This window comes from Jaculus jaculus, chromosome 6 (genome assembly GCF_020740685.1).
Source record: "Jaculus jaculus isolate mJacJac1 chromosome 6, mJacJac1.mat.Y.cur, whole genome shotgun sequence".
Classification (NCBI taxonomy): Eukaryota; Metazoa; Chordata; class Mammalia; order Rodentia; family Dipodidae; genus Jaculus; species Jaculus jaculus.
In genome coordinates, this window is record NC_059107.1 from 131,379,810 (window position 1) to 131,385,809 (window position 6,000).

The window sequence follows — 6,000 nt, forward strand, 5'->3', positions numbered from 1 at the left end:
CAACATCTGGGGCCAAAGATCTAAGCAGCAATTCCCAGTTAGAATGAACACATAGTGAGCTATCTAACATTTTGGCTTCTAGCTTTGAAGTTACCGCACTGTCCTTTTTATATTTCATTTTACCAGACATTTCACATGACTGTACTGTTGCCAGAGTGCTCTTACTGTGGGCATTCCTGCAGTGACTATACTTTCCTTAGCACTGGGGAGAGAGTATGTGTAGATTTTGTCCCTGCACTGCAGAGCAAGAGTTTGCACAGGGTGCTGTAATTAGACATGTGTATAGTTAGTTATAGTGTAACATTACTAAGTTCCATACTTACGTGAAGATATTTATACTGATCTGGTTGTGCTAACAAATATATTATGTTGTTAATATGGAAATATTTGAATTTTTCCCACTATTTAAAAGTTCACTGCTGTTCCTTTTATATATTTCTTAATAGTCTTAGACTATCTAATTCAAGAAGAAAATTGTAAGTTTGTATGTATTTTTAAAGGATTCACTTAGTAGACTGGATTGCTTAGTGGTTAAAGGCACTTGCGTGCAAAGCCAGACAGCTCAAGTCTAATTCCTCAGTATCCATGTAAATCCAGATGCACAAAATGGTCCATGCATCTTGAATTTATTTGCAGTTGCAAGAGGCCCTGGTACACTCATGCTCACTCACTCACTCTCTCTGTGCTTTTAATTTTTTTTAAAGGATTAACTTACTTGTTTAGCCTTATCCCTTGGCATGTGAACAAATTTAAGTTTTGTTTCAAGCATGTATGAACCTTGTATTTGATAATGAAGTGCTGGGGCTGGAGAGATGCCTTAGCGTCTAGGGTGTTTGCCTGTGAAGCCAAAAGACCCAAGTTCAATTCCCCAGAACCCATGTAAGCCAGATGCACAAGGGTCACATGCATCTGGAGTTCATTTACAGTGGCTAGAGGCCCTGGTGGCCCATTCTCTCTCTGTCTGTCTCTCTTCTGTCTCTCTCTCTCTTTGCAAATAAACAAATAAAACTTAAAAGATAATGAAGTGTTGGTACGAGTTTCAAGGTAAAGGTTCTTTTTATGTTGGGTACATTTGATATATAAACTTAATGTATTTTCTATATTTGTATTGTTGTTTGTCACATGCTCCTAAAACATCTCATACTGTACAATTCTAAGATAAGTTGTTTTGAAATTTTATTTTAGTTAAGATTATCATGAATAAAATTTTATTTAATTTAAAAAAAAAAGTGCATGATACTGGCACAAAAAACAGACATATAAATCAGTGGAATAGAATAGAAGATCCTGGTTTAAACGCAAACAACTACAGGTGCCCAATCTTTGACAAAGGGGCCAAAAAAGCAATCTAGCAGAAAGCAGTTTCAACAAATGATGCAGGATACAATGGATATCCACATACAGAAGAATGAATTTAGATCCATTTCTCTTGCCCTGCACAAAAATCAGCTCCAAATGGATTAAAGACCACTCCATAAAACCTGAAACTCTACAATAACTGGAAGGGAAAACACTCCAAGATATAGGCAAGGAAAAAAAAAAAAAAAACAACTAAAAACCTTCTGAGTAAGACCCCAGTAGCCCAGGAAACCAAACACTCAACTAATGAGATCTCATAACACTAAAAGGTCACTGCACAGACAAGCAAGCCATCAACAGAGCCAATAAAGAACCTACAGAATGGGAGAAAATCTTCACATCTATACCTCTGACAGAGGTCTAATATCTAGAATCTACAAAGAACTCAAAAAACTAAGCAATAAATACCTAACAGTCCAACCAAAAATTGGAACAGATCTAGAGATTTTGCAAAGGAAAAAATACAAATAGCTACTATTCAAAGAGATGTTCAACATTTTGAGACATTAGGGAAGTGAAAAGTAAAACAACTTTGAGATTCCATTCCCCTTCCAGTCAAGATGGTAATCATCAAAAAGTCAAATGACAACAAATGTTGGCAAGGCTATGGGGAAAGAGGAACACTTTTTCACTGCTGGTGGGAGTCCACACTTGTACAACTACTGTGGAAATCAGTTTGGAGACTCCAGGAAAAGAAGAAAATCTACCATCTGATCCAGCTATTGCTTTTCTGGGCATATACTCTGCTACAGAGATACATTTCTTAATCATGTTGTCGGTGCTGTATTCACAATAGCTAGGAACTAGAATCAACCCAGATATCCAACAAGTGCTGAATGAATAATGAAGATGAGGTATATATCCACAAGGACTTCTACTCAGCGGTAATTAAAAATGAAATAATGAACCAGGCATGGTGGCACACACCTTTAATCCCAGCACTTGGGAGGCAAAGGTGGGAGGATTGCCATGAGTTTGAGTTTGAGGTCAACTTGAGACTCATAGTGAATTCCAGGTCAGCCTGGGCTAGAGTGAGACTGTACCTTGAAAAACCGGAAAAAGAAAAAGAAAAAAAAAAAAAAAGAAATAATGAAACCTGCATGAAAATAGATAGGCTTGGAAAAATCATTCTAAGCAAGGTCACATAGGTTAAAAGAGACAAACACCACATGCTCTTTCTCATATGTGGTTGGATCAGCTGGAGTTGAGTATACTTGGGAGTAAGTATTAGTAGTATGGGCATAGAACGAGAATGAGACTATGAGAAAGTGGAAGGAAGAGAGGAGAGGAAACCTGACCAACTTGTAGAGGGAAAGAAAATCTGGGACAGGAGGGTCATGGAAGAGGAGGGGGAAGGGAATTACACAAAACTAAAGACAAAGTAAATCAGTGCAGTAGAAACCTTCCTCCTGCATACCATTATACAGGATATAACTGCCAATAAAGGGCAGTGGTTGGTCTACCCAACCGAAGATGGAATAAGTTGAACCCTAGAATGATTGGCTCTGTCTGGTGAATCTTGGGACCAGAATTTGGTTAGTCCCCATAGTGAGCTATTTGTCAAAGAGATCCATGAGGTTCCCCCCAAAATGCGAGTCATAGCCAAAGAACTTGATTACCCATCAGAGCTGAAAGGTAAGGCCCTGTTGCTGAAGACACCACAAGCTTCTGTCATGGGACATTCAGAGACCATGCTGGAACTGAGAAGAAAGCCAGTTCTCTCCTGGCAAGAACGTATGGTGCTGAAAAGTGCTATGGGAGCAGCCGAGGAATGCTAGTCACCCACAGCATGAACAAGCAAGAGACCATGCAAACTACACAACCAATAAGCCATCCAAGCAATACATACCTGTGCAATAGTGGCACACGGCCTTTGTGGGTACCCAACTGCCCTCTGATTGGATGTGGGGCCTGCTCAGTGGGAGAGAATGCATATCTTGGTAATGGAAACCAAGTCAGAATCCCATGGCCAGGAAACTCATAGACCCCAGTGAAAAGTGCCCCCCCACCCCATTTCTCTCTGGATAAGTAAAGTGAGCACACACACCAAGAAGTCTCTCAAGGCGTGGCGCATAGGGTGGAGGCTATGATGGTTATAATGGCTGTAATGATAGCTATGGGTTTGGGTCAGATAGATTTGGAAGAGACCTAAATTATTGTTTTTCAGGGATGTCTGATCACAGATATTGAGGGCATAGGTCTGCTTTCCAAAGCACAATAGCAGACTGCACACGTGCGGGATTTACCTTACAGAGCCATGGAGAATGACATTTATAATTTTTTTAACCACGCAACCCTGTGAGAGTACATATTGAGATTGGTCCTAATGGCTGAGTAGCTGGTAAAGCAGATGTTGAGTTTTCAACTCATGAAGATACTATGACATCTATGGCAAAGACAACGCAAATATGCACCTCAGATATATAGAACTCTTCTTGAATTCTATAGCAGGAGAAAGCATTGATGTTTACACAAACCAGTCCAGGTATGATGGCCCAGTCAGCCAGCAGCTGAGTAGTGATTAAGGAGGTAGCTATGGCAGCCAGAGTAGCAAGAATGAATATGACCAAGTTTGGCAGACAAACTACAGTGATTTTCAATCAAACATTGCATTAGTAGCCAAGGAACACTGAACACCAAATACTACAGTAGTGGAAGACTTGCACCTGTGGGCATGAATGGAACGAAAGGGATGTCTAGCATATGCAGTATGAGTCATGAATGGGCAATGTAATCTTCCTGGTCAACCTTTTTTTTTTTCTAAAGAAAAAGCAAACCTTCAGCATTGTGATTTATGTTTACTCTATAAGTGGATTTGGAGTCATTTTAAGGACTTAAGTTCAATATCTTTGAACACAGAAGTCATTTAGGGTGTAACAGCAAGGCTGAGGAAACTGTGTGATAACTTCCTGCTTATCTCAAGTAAGTTCGAGGATATACTTAAGCAGTAAGTAAGTGTGTTTACGTTAAAGCAGTTGAATTATGTTTAATATTGCTCTTACACATATTACATTGAATGATGTTTAGATGCATGTTGAAAGACATGCTTTTTTGTAAAACTCAGTACAGGAGCTCTGTCTACAACTAAAAGTGAAACATTTGGCATGTTTGTTATCTCTAGTTTCATTTGATAACCTGTATGGCATGTGAGTTTAAGCTTTTGTTTTTAAGTTAATGAGGGAATTTTGAGACACAATACCAATACTTTAGGATTTTGGTCTTGGTGTTTGTATGAAATTCTGAAGTCTTATTTAAACTCTTTCATTGCATTGTGATTTCCTTTTAGATGTATTATGATAAGTGCACCTTATCAAATCTTTCTTTTAAAAGAAAAGAAAAAGGAAGTCTCTCAAATAACTATGCTTATTCCTCTTAATGAAAGCTTTTCTCACTCTTGATTGTAGAATCTGTTTTATTTTACAGGTAGCAGACAATACTCTTGGAGAGATCCAAGGAAAGATTTCCAAATGCCTCTAGGAGACATGCCATCTCTACCACATCTACCAAGTCCCAGGAGAAACTGCAAAGGAAGCAGTAACATGAGTACTGCTCTCACTGCTAGCATGACAACCAGCTCCAGGAAATGGTGACAGACAAAACACACTGGGGCTGTGGGGATGGCTGAGCAGTTAAGGTGCTTGCCTATAAAGCCTAAAGACTCGTGTTTACCTCTTAGGTCCCAGGAAAGCTAGGGAACAAGGTGGCACAGATATGAAAGGTCACACATGTGAATAGGTGGCATTCACGTCTGGAGTTCAGTTACAGTGGGTGAAGGCCACAACACAACAGTCACCTCCCCCCAAGCATGTGCATATATGTCCTCTTGCATTAAAAAAAAAAAAGCCAACCATCTGTTGTTGTTTTAAAAAAAAAAAATCAAAGCAGAAACCCATAGGCTACAGAGACCTTGGCATTAAACCAGACTGCCAACAGACACCAAGGTTCAGGACCAACAAGGAAGAGACAGCAGGCAGATTGTAAGAGGACAGAGTGGGTAGAAATATCCTGAGATATAGCCCAACCCCAAGAGACTGTGCACACCAATAACCCCACTGAGAGGGCCCTCAGTGAAAGTGAAATCAGGGAAAAGGGAATGTAAGACTATATGACCTTTGTAATTTTTATATATTTTACATTGGGCATGGTGGTGTATGCCATTAATCCCAGCACTTGGGAGGCAGAGATAGGAGGATCGCCATGAGTTCAAGGCCACTCTAAGACTCGATAGTGAATTAATTCCAGGTCAGCCTGGACTAGAGTAAGACCCTACCTCAATACACACACACACACACACACACACACACACACACACACACACACACACATATATATATATAATACGATAAGGAAGCATAGCTCCTGTGATTCAAGACAGCAACTAGGAGGAGACAGCTACACAACAAATATCATCTTGGCAGTATTTATTATACTGAAAATTGAAAATGATGTGTTTTACCAAGAAGATAATTACAGTATATTGTTAGGATAATAAGTGAGACTTTTAAATTTTTTTTTGTTCATTTTTTATTTATTTATTTGAGAGCAACAGACATAGAGAGAAAGACAGATAGAGGGACAGAGAGAATGGGCGCGCCAGGGCTTTCAGCCTCTGCAAACGAACTCCAGACGCGTGCGCCCCCT

At 39.6% G+C, this 6,000-nt stretch overlaps 1 pseudogene; it reads left to right on the forward strand.

The window, feature by feature from the left end:
• The first annotated feature begins 2,948 nt into the window (after positions 1 to 2,948).
• On the forward strand, positions 2,949 to 4,093 carry LOC123461550 (annotated as a pseudogene).
• The last annotated feature ends 1,907 nt before the right edge of the window (positions 4,094 to 6,000 follow it).